The sequence below is a fragment of the Anastrepha ludens genome, chromosome 5 (genome assembly GCF_028408465.1).
Source record: "Anastrepha ludens isolate Willacy chromosome 5, idAnaLude1.1, whole genome shotgun sequence".
NCBI classification, from domain to species: domain Eukaryota; kingdom Metazoa; phylum Arthropoda; class Insecta; order Diptera; family Tephritidae; genus Anastrepha; species Anastrepha ludens.
In genome coordinates, this window is record NC_071501.1 from 17,391,471 (window position 1) to 17,406,309 (window position 14,839).

The following is a 14,839-nucleotide window of genomic DNA, read 5'->3' on the forward strand; positions in this document are numbered from 1 at the left end:
TTATATAAATATGTAATGATAAATGTATAATTTTGTACAACTTTGTCTCTCTCGAATGAATGCGACTAAGTGATTCGGAAGGCAATTGAAAAAAAAAATGGTTAGATAAGTAGGCAGAAATGATCAGAAGTTCTTCCCTTATGTTGTGTAAAAAATGCATGGCGATATCTATTAACAGAATTTTATTAGATGAAAATAAGGTCTTACTTTTACACAGGGTAAAAGTAAATTGCAAACTTTAAAGCCATTTTTCTTGAGGTGTTTTAAGATAATGACACTATATATGAGCGATATGTATGTACATACTTAACGAAAGTTAATATTTTTATTTATAAAATATAATAATAATCCGTTCTTTTCGAAGGTATCAACTAAGTTAACAAATATTGGCTTAAAAACGAAAAGTGAGAGTCAAAATTTAAATTGTTGTTGTTGTTATGTAGCAAAGAGAATAGATGATAAAGTCGTTAAAGAAAAGGCCAGTTAGTAATGGACCAAATTAAGAAACGTGAAGAAGAGATATGAGAATAGGTCTCTTCTATGCGCCATTTCTCCGCTCACTATTTCTATGCTCGATTACTTTACGAAAAATTTGCATGCGAAAGCAACAATAAAGTTATCGAGTAAAATTCGCCGCTAGCGAGTATGGCTATAGCTCATTAGGGGGTTATATACAGTTATATTAGAATTTTCAAAAAATTGACTTTGTTTTTATTTTATTTTCTTAATGTACATATATTTAAGAATGCATACAGAAAATTTAATATCACTCCGGTGAATATTTTCGAAGTTACACGCAAATTTGAAAAGGCGTTTCAGAGAATTTTTACTCTATGTAAAGTGCTTTTCAAACTTTAAACGCGTTTTTCTCAAAACCGTGTTTTCGAAGTCGGTGGATACGATTTCTCAAAAACGGCCTAACCGATCGTCTTGAAATTTTAACACAATCTTCTCAGATATATTCTCCAGGTATTAATCGAAGGAATAAGAATTCTGATGATTTTTTAAGCAATTTTTTGCGAAAATTTTTCTAAGAAAATTCGATTTCTATCCTATAGCCGCCATTTTATCAAAAATTAAAATTTTGACTATTCCTTCGATTAATACCTAGCTTTATCTATCCACAAAAAGAATCTAATTGGTTTTTCGATTTCAGATAATCCAAACCGGAGATATTTTGTCCATCGCCGAACGCTTGTTTTTTTTGGGGACGCTTGAGAGATTATCTGCAGAAGCCGTGCACTTCAATATTTTCATTAACTTTATATGCTACAATTAGCTTTAAAGTAGGCATTATTTGAATAATTAAAAATTGTGTTTGTTTAATAAACTCGTTCTTTGTAAAAAATTCTTAAAAAACGTGATTTTTCAGCCTTACAAGTGTATATAACCCCTAAGGCCGCACTGCCTTACCAGAACATGTTATTATTGCAGTTCTCTTCCCGCGTTGCCGACATATGTTCATTTGCTTCATCTAATCACCATTTGCTAAGTCTTGGCAAAAAAAAAACCTAATACAAGTAGGAGAGGCAAGGAGAGAATGAGTAAGGAGGTGTGTGTTGTTGGTAGTGGGAGCATGGGTATGTAACTATATACTTACGCCTACTTCGATTGTAGCGCCATTTTATTTTCTATTATATGAAAAGCACAAAAACAACAGGCACCACATAAACAACGTGACAATCGATTAAATCGTGTTTCTTATGGCATTTTTTCGTGTTGTAACTGTCACCTCGTCTGTACTCGAATGTAATATCTAATAAAATTTTTGATTTTCATCATGCAAAAGCCGACAACAAGTATGTGTGACACGAAGCAAGTACCCGACACACACTCATATAAGCTGCTGGACAGCAAATGCATGAGCGTGTTGCCGAAGCATAACATTTGTTGATCGTCTGCTAAACCGGTACAACTGCGCGTTTTCGGATCCATACACATATGTATGTGCCTTTAAACAAAACATTTTCTTTTGCTGTTTGAATTTGTATGCCCGCCTCAGTGCAAAGATATTAATTAAAACACCAAAATTATATGAAAATATAAGGAAATAAATATAAGTACAGTACTATCTCGATAATCCGGACACGCGGTAGTCCGGCCACATCTATAATCCGGACAACTGCATAATTCGGACAGTTTAACATTTTTTACTCTATAATCCGGACATTTTTCAAATTTGCTTCGCAATATGTACATACATATGTATTTTAATTTTTAATTTGCTTTGTGAGTTTTTCGTAAAATAGCAGTACTTTAACAACAATATATGTATACGAAATGCAACAGCATAAATCACGCGTTGTGTTTATTCTTTAGTGACAAACTGAATTGAGTGGACATTATTATTATGAGCAGTGGAAAATTTAATAAAGGGGCTCATAAAACCCTTACTCTTCAGAAAAAATTTGAAATTTTAGATCTCCTTGATAAAGGAAAATCATTAAGATGGTTTGAAACAGAATTTGGTGTCAACAAATCTACTGTTTTTGACATAAAAAAGAAACGTGATGCCATTAGAAAATTCGCGACTAAATGTGAAATGAAATGGTACATACTAAATAAAAAAAATGTTTGATTATGTACAGATGTACATATTATTATGTAAGTATGATTGTACTGTATTTATATTAATAAAACTATTTATGTACATACATATATCTGAATTGCGTTATGTTCATTTCAAAAAAACAACGTTTAGGTGAAAAACAAAAATCATCTATAATCCGGGCACCCCCATAATCCGGACGACCCCTAACATTAAGGGTGTCCGGATTATCGAGATAGTACTGTATGTAATTCCAATACTATGAAGAGATTTTATAATATATACAATGTTTACGTATGTAATTATTTTGTGGCGAAAGTAACGATTCATGATAAAATGAGATTGTTCAATGATATGCCTACACATCTACATACATACTTTTTTCGAGCATTAACACTCACCTACATACACTCACCTATACATACATACATATATGCACAAATAATAAATTTAAAAAAAAATGCAAGCAGGTTGAAAAAATTCAAAACGATAGTCGCGGTAAAAAAATGCACGAAAGTAAAATTGATACTGCAAGAGTTGAATGATTGATTGGACAATAAAATTATTTAAATATTCTTATTTTTACATATGGATATATAATGGTATTCACGTGTCAACATATTATTGCGGTTTATTACACATGTGCATACATATACACATGTACATATGTATATTTGCATGTAAATCTGTTCACCAACTGACCGAGTGAATGCTCAGCAAACCAGCTGTTGGAGGCATTGTTAACGACAATATTGCTGCTTTCGATTAATTAACACGACTATATTTTTTGCTCGGTTTGCCAGGGAGTATTCCCAGCTAGCAAAATTGACAGGAATTTTCTGATATCAGGCAAATATTTGCGTAAAATGTTGACTAACTAGACAAGTCTTACTGATTTCGTACAGATGGCCGTTGTGCGTGGGGAATTTTATATATAATATTTTCCCATCCGTCTTGTCTAACCGAAATCGAGGGGGACTACGTTGAAGGAGATAAAATAGAAAATGATGAATAAATATTGTAAATATTTTTTGAGAAAAATGAAAATTCACCTTATTTTTTGAACGCACCTCATATGTATGTCCGATTATGTTTATTTTTCTTTTCTTCCACAGGCTGGCCATTGTGATATTTTTGGCCATCTTTTTGCTCTATTTCTGAAGTGAGTTTGTGATGAAATTTATATCAAAAATACTGCAGAACTGCAATGAATTCACAAATCAAAAAAAAAAAAAAAAATTTAATTGACAAAGTTACCAACCTATAATAATAAAAAAAATATATATAATATATTGAACTATAAACGACGAGGGCATGGCGATATTTGTTAATGAATTGATGGAAGATGAAGAAAAAACGTGATATGGTAAGTTTTAAATTGGATGAATTATAGTTTTATAGATTCAACGCCTTTACTTTTTGGTGGAAATAATCGTCTGAATGAGTCCACAATTCAAAGGATTGTGAATAAATTTCAAAAACTGGTTCTGCCGAAAATACAAAAGGAACTGTCAGACCCAAAACTGGACGTTCTGTTGAAATACTGCTGCTGTAGCGCAAAGTGTTGCCGAACATCGATTCTCGTTGTTCTCAAGAATTAGGCATTCAAAAATGAACTACTAGGCGGATTTTACCTAATTACTTTTACCGGATTATTTAATGTTTTTCACTAGCAATGATACGCAAAAAACCAAAAAACACAAAAAAAATTGTAATAATGATTTTTGTTTCTTAAAGCTTTAGTCTTTTTTTAAATTTTGGGGTGCTTTCCGGGCTCTTTTAATACCATTAATTTCTATATAAATACAAATAAAAGCGAAATGTTGTTGATTTATGATTTGGTATGAATATTTTTACAATTTAACAAAGTTTCCACAAATATTTCAGCATAATAACCCACCTATCTTGGGAGATATCGGCAAAAATATAATTCGAGGGATTTATAGGGTGGGCCATGTAAAATTTGCTTTTTGAATCGGCTATAAAAAAAAATTAATCAATATTTTTTTTTTTTTTTTTTTTTTATTTTGTCATTTATGAATGAAAAATAATATCGTTTAAATGACTGCCACGACTGGCTTACTGTAACCATTCCATTCGATCCCCATTCGATCAATCCAATATTTAAGCACATTTTCGATTGTTTGGACTCCAATTTCATGAATAGCAACTTCGCTTTCGTGTTTTAAAGCATCAATCGTCTCTGGATGGTTCGTATAGCATTTGTCCTTAACGGCTCTCCACAAAAAATAGTCCAACGGGCTTAAATCACAGCTCCGAGGGGGCCAATTGATATCGGAATTTCGGCTGATTATTCGATTTTCAAAAACGGTAGCTAAAAGTTCGAGTGTAACTTTGGCAGTGCGCCAAGTTGCACCGTCCTGTTGAAACCAAATGTCGTCCATGCCATCCTCTTCAATTTTTGGAAACAACTCGTTGAGCATGTCACGGTAACGCTCGCTATTTACTGTAAAATGGCCCGATGATGCCGCCAGACCAAACACCGCACCATCAGGGACTCGTTGTGAATGCATTTGCTTCTCTACAGTATCGTGTGGATTTTCTGAGCCCCAAATCCGACAATTTTGCTTATTGACGTAGCCACCGATGTGAAAATGAGCTTCATCAGAGAAGATGATTTTTCGGTAAACATTTTTTTTTTCAAATTTCTCACAGTTTGAGTAGAAGACTCGCCACTTTGGAAATAGGTTTTCAATATTTTCCAATTTTGTTCAAGCGTATTGCGTCCCATTTCGTAAATGTCAAACCAAGTAAATTATGAACACATTTGACATGTCATTTGTGTTACCATTCTCAAAAAAATAGGTGGTTCAAAAAGCAAACGCTATATGGCCCACCCTGTATAAAATATGTTTTTCGATATAAAATCACTTAAAAAAGTATCAGAAATGGATCACTTAAGAATCACAATTAAACGAATTCTCTAATTCAAAATAAGAAAGACGTTTGAGAGAGCATTTTTTTATTTAATATAATTTTTGGTTTTTAATTTTGTGTTTTTATTTATTTATTTTTATTTTGTTAATTTTTTTTTTCTTTTTTATTTTTTTATTCATTTATTTATTTTTTTTATATTTTTTTTTGAGGCAGTGTTTAAAATGCCTTCGCACTTACAGCGACTGTCGTCTGCTGCGTCGAATGTTATGTCACTAAAACAATCCCTCCGATTCCTCTCCGATTGGATGTTTCCTCTGCTACGGAACTACGGTAGCATTTCATCGAAGGCAGGTAGCCGTTTTGATAAAGACTGCCTATTCTACTCTCCCTGGGTCCAGGGTCGCCATGCTATCGTCTAATCTTCCAAATATATGGGTAGGATAAGGCTAGCATCTCTGTTCGTTAAGTACCTCTGTAGATGTCAAGGATGGCGCACAGGACTCGCTCTATGTACGTACCAATAAGTTGCCAAATTTCCACGCTTTCTACCATTCTTTGGATGATGCTGTCTGCTCTTAAGAGACCTAGACTTCCTTCGACAGCTTTGCGATATAATTTCCATCTCTCATATTTGAAAAATGTATGATATGCATCGTCAATAGACGCATCGCCCTATATGCATTCACTGGTTTTCGTTTTCTTTACTTTGTTTAGATGTTTTCGAAAATACCCACGTCCTGAATAATATTGAAGTTCACCTCTCTGAACTCTCTGCCATACCATTTATGTATGTTTTTTATAAGTCTCGCCGTCCATCTTCCTTTTGTCTCTGACTCCCAGCGCTATTCCCATATTTGTAGTTGTTGTTGTTTGTGCTATTAGTACGGACGCCTATGTGGCCCAGTATGGCGTTTTTCGCGTGCTTTTTAAGGATCGATAGTTTTCTTCGTTCTCTCGCTAGAGAATCTATGTGTATCGGGCCGCTGATGATGAGTACTGCTGCTTCTGATCCTGGTGCGGTGGTACGCGGAGGGCAGCACTTCTTTGGGATTTGGCAAGAATCTTGCGTCGACACTCAGCTTTAAGTGTGTCCGCCCATACTTCACATCATTGATAGCGATGAGACTGATTTGGCAGTCAGCTTATTGTTGAATTTGATGCCCAAAGATTACAGGGCCTTTCAAGTCATTATGTTCTCTGTGTATACCGGCATCGTTACTTCTACAGGTATGCGTGCCCTCGTAAGTAGTATAAGTTCTGTTTTTTCGGGAACCAAGCTAAGATCGTGCGAGTTGAGCTATTTTCTTGATCTTAATCATCATTTGTGTAAGTTTCCGCCTTGCCGTATCTACATTATGCCAATTATACGCGTATACCCTCTCTGGGTGTTTGGTTGAGCTCCTCCTCCTATTTGTGGTGTGCGTCTTGATGTTATTCCACAAATGGAGGGACCTACAGTTTCAAGCTAACTCCGAACGGCAGATATTTTTATGAGGGTTCTTTTTTTAATGCAGAAATACAATCGGAGGTTTGCCATTGCCTGCCGAGGGGCGACCGCTATTAAAAAATTTTTTCTACATTACGTGCAGTAATAATTGCTACACTATCATCCGGGTATCCTACAAGATAAGAATCGTCGGACATGTCGATGGTAAGGACGCCGTCATAACTGACTTTCCAGAGGTCAGGATCTAGGATCAGAGGTTAACACTTGTACGTTGTCCACTTCTTGTGCCATAGATGAGCACACTATCTTTAAGGTAGCTGCGGATCATCTTCAATAAATGTTGAGGGGAAAGTGGTTTATGCTCTGTGCTTTTCCTCTACTCTTTCTCTTAAGAGAAAAAAATTTACTTTTAGTGAGGATAAAAAGTTTTCGTTCTTCGACCACGTCCACTTCTCATCTCCAAAACCTAACATTGTGAGCATTTTAGAGCAAAAATGTGGCATGAACATTATCGATGAGTCATCGCTTGCGCCACATTCAGGCTGCGTGTGACTTTCTTCTTTTCTCAAAACTGAAATCGCCGCTACAGGGTTTCCATTTTGAGTCTGCTGCAAGATAACGCATATGAAATAAAAGAAGCCTTGGCTCATATGCAGGAATGCATCTGGAATGGAGTACTTTGGAAATGATAAAATAAATATTTATGATTAAATGAAAATTGCGTTTTTATTAACAACTAGCGGCTAAAATTTTGACTGATTCCATACTTGTGTTTTATTTTGCTAGATGAAAAATTATTAAAAATAGATTTATTAAAAAGTAAATAGTTTCATTGAACTTATTTTATTTTTTGTATTAATGCTCTGTACCTATTACTTTACATTCTCATTCACTTATACGAGGTGTGCCTATTAAATAATGAGACTGACACTGTTATCGAAGAAGTACACATTTTTTTCCTTGTTCACTCCTCTCTGACAGTGTAGGTGATTAGCCTGCCGCTACCAGTCTTAAATAGTGGGGGAATGCCCACCTGTCGTTGATTAGGAACATCTGTGTTTCACATTTTTGTGCCAGAAGCATCGCACAGATGGTTGAGGACTTCGCTAAATCTGGTGTAATTGCACTATTACCGCGGTTGTCCCCTTCATTTTTCTCCACTGATGCAACCTGCAACTGTGTTTGTTTTTTGCTTGTTTTAGCAGCCACATTGCAAATAATTGACTATTCTGCGGGAGTAAGGATGGAAAGGATAAGTGTTTGGGGTTGAGGAATGAGATTTTTTTTTAGAAACAGGGAAAGTAGGTAAATTTGGGAAAGTGCGAGGACCGTAATTTACATGGGATTCGAACCCACAACCTCTGGGATTGCAGGCTAGTGCACTTAGTCAGCATTACTACTTTCACGTTCTTGTTGAACCTTGTGCGAGTTGTTACATATAAGAGGAAAAGCGACCAAAAATTGTGGATGGACAAGTTACTCAGCCAAGAAGTTTCCAGCCAATTACTGTACGCTCGAGTTACAGAATACTCCTTATTCCCTTTATTATTTAAGTCCACTTTTAAGGCTAGCAAAGCTGCAGCCCTTGGATTTTGGTGGGCATCCTTACCGGGCATTGTCCGTTAACTAACCACGCGGTGAGACTTGTAATTGCCTCAAGTTCTTCAAGAAGAACCTGTCTGGAGGATGGGTGGAATCAGCTCAACGAATTTTGATTATTTGTTCAAGTGGGCTCCTCACATAGGTAACCATTTAACTTAACTTAACCTAAGTCCGCTGACGCTGTAAAATAGTAGCGTCACGCCTCAAGAAGGAGCTGATAATACCGGAATGTTACGAACAATGTAAGATTCGCTTTGCATGGAAAGTCATGAAAAGTAAAAACAAAAATCTGAAATCAAAATAAAATGTTTTGCAACGTCAGTCTCGTTATCGAATAGCTACACCTCATATTATCCACTTAACCCCATTTTCACCACAATTACCAGCGGGAATTTATATTTGCCGCAGAAAATTTTCCAATTGTGGTTCTATAGCTTTTGTTATTTGCAGATTCCATTCAATGGTTAACCGCTTAACACGCAGCGCGCATAAATGGAAATTTATCAAATCAAACAAACAACAACAACAATGCGATGAAAAGGGACACCGCATTTGAATTTAGCTAATAAGCGTTGGAGTAGCTGACAAATGTATAAAACTTTTCCAAGCAAAAAACATAGAAAAAAAAACAAAAACGGAAAATAGAAAATAAATTTAGAAACAAAGCTTAGAATATTCACAACAACACTATAAATAGCTCTGAACAGTTAAATGAGCAGCATAGAAAAATGAATATGCGAATAGAAATTTTGTAATTGAAAAGCCACAGTGTTGTTGGATTGCGCGTAATAGCTTTGTGAACGCATGTGGAGGAGGTGAAAACTTTTTCAATTAAAATGTAAACAGACGAGGAAGAGTGTGAAGCGCACACAAACACAAAAGCGATTATTTCAATAGCTTCTGGCGCTGAGAGGCACAGCGATTGGTCTCTACGAACGTAAAATTTCTAAATATAAGTTTGTACCGACATTTATTGCATCTAAGTATACATAGAAATTTTGCTTTCGACATCATTCCTAGCAAAGAAGAAAAAAAGGACCGTTCCATACAAATTGATTCGCCCTAGTGTATACCCTAGTATGTGCATATGCATATTTCATGTCCAAGGTATTGGCACTGCTGGACTTAGCTAGTGGTGTGAAATACACAGACAAACTGAACTTTAGACAGGCTATTCAGGAAATAATTGTGGTTTGCCGCAAAGCAGAAGAGAGACACTGAACTAATTCAAATGTCTGCATGGTCGTCTATGCACATCCCTTACATATGCACCCAACTTTTTACCTATGCGAGTAGGCTACTTGCTTGGCCATCGGTTCATTTGGCATTTTGGTGATTGCTCAGTCGCTCGCTTGCCAGCCTATTTGTGTGTGTATGTATTAAAAGGTTTAATTAATTTATTTAGCTGTACAAAAATGTAGGTGTTTGCTGAATGGCGGAAATAGTTGGGGTAAGAAATCAAATTAATATAGAAATCTTTTAAATCGCACAGAAAAAGAGTAATTACGATCTGGCAACATTAAATTGTGAAGGTGCGTTTTGTAATTGGATGGTAATTTTATGCAAATGTATTTTAGGAGTACTCGTTTGTGCTCTCCTAAAATTCAGAATAAGAATGGCGATGTTCGGCTGTAAAATATTAAGTGCGACTTGCTTTCTATTAATCTTCTTAAATTTGTAAGAGCTGCACCTCAAACTCAAAAATTTTCCTTAATTTGTAATAGCCTAGAAACTATGGAAGATAAAAATAATAGCGACTGGCCATCAAATACTATATAGAAACTGGAGGTTAGAGATTAGAGACCAAAGACTGTATGCTAGAAACTAGACACCAAAGATTTGAGACTGAAGACTAGGGGCTAAAAACTGGATACTGGATACTAGAAATTGAAAAGTAGAGATTGGAGATTACAAAATACAGACTAAAGGGTAAAGGCTAGAGTTTAGATACCATAAGTTAAGGACTGGGTACTAGAAACGAGAGACTAAAGGATAAAAATTAGAGACTGGATACTAGAATTTAGATAGTAGAGACTGGATACTGTAAACTAGAGATTGATGGTAAAAACTGGAGATTAGAGACCACAAGCCAAGGATTGGATACGGATGCTAGAGACTCGGTACTTTTTTTGTAGTAGGATGAAAGCGAACTAAAACTTCCCTTTGTCCGAACGTTTGCTCCTCAAGGAACCTTGCCGTTGAGTAATACGTTGCAGGGCTGTTATTGGGTATTTTAACTGAAATCAGTCAGTCTCTGTCAGTACACGAATCTATTCGGTATTCGCCTTGCAACGACTCTTCAGCATTTCCATCAGCCTGGAAATCAAGCTGTTGATGGCGTAGGTTCGCGTTTAGAACCCATTCTTCATCACGCCGTGTTTTCATGTTTGCCATTTCGCGGATGTATCGCACATTTGCGGCGTAAGGTTTGTCTCTGTGGATACTAGCCCAAAACCCTATGAAGGTATTCTCTTTCGGTGTCGAAATGCGGGCATAGGAATAGCACATACCTTGCACTCTCTGGTGTAATTTAATTTTTAATTTTCCAAAGTAAAGCTGTGTAGACACTCTTTAAAACATCCGTGACCGCTCAGCAGTTGCGTCATGTAAAAGTCAACTTCCCCGTGTTTCCTTCGATGCCACTTCGATATGTCTGGTATTAGTGGGTGCGTCCAACGACCTTTTGCAAAAAGGTTTCAGCGCTGCTGCCACTCTCTGAAGGTTCGCTGCCTCTCTTCTTCTTTAATAACACCGGGAATTATTTCTCGCACTGGGTTAAACCGCATCTGCAGCTCTTTGACCGAGAGTTGTATAGGGAATTCCTTCGATTTTCTTCGATATGAATCGCAACTCCAAGCGCTCTTATATGTGTGGTTCTTGTGCGATTTTTCAGCACTTGTCCAGATAGGCGCTGCGTATGTAATCACGGACGTGGTGACAAGTTAAAGCACAAGTCTTTTACATTTTTAAGTTTTATGGAATGAGGAGGAAATCGGCTGCTCAATTTGAGTCGGTCAATTTACCATTTCGTTTTGGTTATTTCGCTTTTCGCTTTAATTTTTTAGCAGTGACGGGAAATTTAAAAGGAAATACGTTACTTTTTATTATCAGCTGATTACTTTTATTTTCACTTTAGGGCCAACTCATCGCTGTGGAACTGAAATTTTACTGAGGTTATTTACTAACATCTGACTAATTCGCTACAGTCTGAATGACCCTTATGCGAACGAATGTACTCCAGCGTAAAAAACTTATTAGATCTTATCACCAAGGTTATGGCCCATCTACAACCACTAAAAACAAACGTCAATACTGGCAAATATGAAACGAAGGGATGCTTGCAGACTCACGGCAGTGATAACTGGCCAGAAGAAGGTCTATCGGCGTATAAGCGGCCAAAATGGACATCCCTCGCAACACACACTGTCACAGTTTCAAACAACTAGAGAAAAGGGAAACGATTTTCCATTTCCACTGTGAATGCCCTGCCTTTTGGAAGGAGAAAATGTTTTTAAAATACCAGACAATCAAGGAAACGACGCGCCTCAGAAGGACTCAAGTGAAGAATCATTCGTCTTCACTTTGGGACTTAAATCGATCAGCTCTCTGAAGTTTACAAAATTTCAGAACAATTTCTAACTAAATTTCTAAAGAAACAAATATGAAAAGAAAATCGTATTAAAAAGAAATGATTACTTTAAGAAAAGAGTGTAATGAAATGGCTATGAATAGCCTCCCAAGAAAGAAAGGCAAAGTTGGTGGTTAGTGATTGCGACGTATCACATATCAATTCGAATTTGTCCGATAGTTTTGCTTTAATGTTATGTAAGCTTATGCATACACCTACCTGTAAATATGTACGAGTAAACTAATTCCACTACATCACAATCGGTTTTAAACGGACAAGAAGTACGAGTATTGAAATTACATAAGAATTTAAATAAATGCGCAAATACAGAGGCGTTGCCACCTATTTCCGATTGTATTAGTTACTTCAGCCGCCTTATGCCAATGACTGCATTCCCCAACAACTTTCACTCTCTATGTACGAACACCTCGTTAACATACAAACTACTGCAGTAAGACTTCTCAGGAAGTGAGATTGATATCTAAATGACTTTTGCTTAGCTTCGAGTGGGCGGAGTTTCCGTTTGACTCAAAAAGTTCTTAGCCACGTCAAAACAATTGCAATGCGAGTTAACTTTAGGTATATACTTGTATATATGTATATATAAATCTACGTCCATATGTCTACATATTTTATAGAATTCATGGAATATATACATTACATCGAATAAATATACATGCATGTAACCGCAAACATAAAAAAATTGAGCGCTGTTCGTACTTCTCGATTTAATATTAACTCACAAGTTTCTTATACTCGCACATTTCAACGTATTTAGGGGCGAAATAGATGAAAAAAATTTTCAAAAGAATTTAAATTACTGGAAAAAAACTTAAATTTTACTCGCTACAGTTAGTTACAGAAAGTTCTTTCAGTTTGTCGAGAACTAGTTGGTAACTAGTTGCGTAAAAACTATTATTTTCTCTATTTAGATACATCCTGCTCGCTTAAAGTTAGTAATAAAGAGTTCTTTTGAGTTTAGCTTGAACTAGTTGGTAACTAGTTACAATACAATTAATGATTTGCCTATTTTGAGTTTGGCTTGAACTAGTTGCTTTACAATTAATGGCTATTCTATTTCGATACATTTTACTAACTTCACGTTGGTTACAAACAAATTTTTTTGAGTTTGGCTTGAACGGGTTGGTAACTAGTTGCATACAACTATTTTTTTTATATTTTAATACATTTTAATAATCTCAAGTTACATTAAAACTAATGGATATTATACATTTGTATTATAACTTGAAGCTGGATACAAAAGGTTCTTTTAGTTCGATTTGAACTAGTTGGTAACTAGTTCCAATTAAATAATTATTTTTCGATTTTCATACATTTTACTCATTTCAAATCGGTTAAAAAAGGAAATTTTTGAGTTGAGTTTGAACTAGTTGGTAACTAGTTGCATTAAAATTAATTATTTTTCTATTTTGATACATTTTACAAATCTCAAGTTGGTTACAAAAAGTTGGTCACAAATTAGTCGGTAGCTAGTTACATTAAAATTAATGATTATTATACATATGAATGTAATACTAACTTGAAGTTGGTTACAAAAGGTTCTTTTAGTTCGGTTTGAACTAGTTGGTAACTAGTTGCATACAACTAATTATTTTTCTATTTTGATATATTTCACTCATTTCAAGTTGCTTAAAAAAAGTTCTTTTGAGTTTGGCTTGAACTAGTTGGTAACTAGTTCCATTAAAATAATTATTTTTCTATTTTCATACATTTTACTCATTTCAAGTTGCTTAAAAAAAGTTCTTTTGAATTTGGTTTGAACTAGTTGGTAACTAGTTCCATTAAAATAATTATTTTTCGATTTTCTAACCGACTTAGTGAAAGAAATTTTTGGATTGAGTTTGAACTATATTAGTTGGTAACGAGTTGCATTACAATTAATTTTTTTTCCTATTTTGAAACATTTTACTAATTTCAAGTTGCTTAAAAAGAGTTCTTTTGAATTTGGTTTGAACTAGTTGGTAACTAGTTCCATTAAAATAATTATTTTTCGATTTTTATACATTTTACTCATTTCAAGTCGGTTAGTGTAAGAAATTTTTGAATTGAGTTGAACTAGTTGGTAACTAGTTGCATTGAAATTAGTTATTTTTCTATTTCGATAAATTTTATAACTATTTCTTATCGCATAGAGTCAAAAAAATTGAATTCAATCTTAACTAATATATTTATTTACTTTAATACTGAGATGTACTTATTTGCTCATAGAAGATTGAAAATTAAAAAATTGCAGAGTTTAGTGATTTTTTATGATCCAATTTTTCTTTAGCACCTGATTTGATGGAGACCCTCCCAATTAATCAAAGTAAATAAAAAAAATCATAAAAAACATTTATGAAGTATTTAAAACCTTATTACACATTGCCGTTGTTTTTATACATTTTTGCGTGAGTAGTTAGTTGGCTAAGATTGAAACTACAAAAATAACTGAATTTCTCGGGCCAGTTTGAGTATATATTTTACTATATATTTATATATAATATAAATAAGCAAATTGTTTGCTATTGAACTATTTGTAACTTCTCCAACAACACAATTAATATAGGCAAGCGAACAGTCTACAATTCCTGAACGGATGTGGTGGAAAATAAAGAACGGCAAGCAGCAGAAAGCAGTGAGTATGAGCAGTGGTTACGAGAGCATTGACATACCGCAGACTATACGTTTTTGAGGAAAATTAAGTTCAAAATTAGCT

General features: G+C 34.9%; 1 long non-coding RNA gene across 1 annotated transcript in view; it reads left to right on the forward strand.

The window, feature by feature from the left end:
* LOC128864447 (uncharacterized) overlaps positions 1-12,737 on the forward strand; it is a 59,755-nt gene extending 47,018 nt beyond the window's left edge. The window contains exons 4-6 of the long non-coding RNA XR_008454685.1: positions 3,664-3,914; positions 8,946-9,451; positions 11,632-12,737. This is a non-coding gene — a long non-coding RNA (uncharacterized LOC128864447). The remainder of the gene's footprint in view (positions 1-3,663; positions 3,915-8,945; positions 9,452-11,631) is intronic.
* Positions 12,738-14,839: the final 2,102 nt, after the last annotated feature.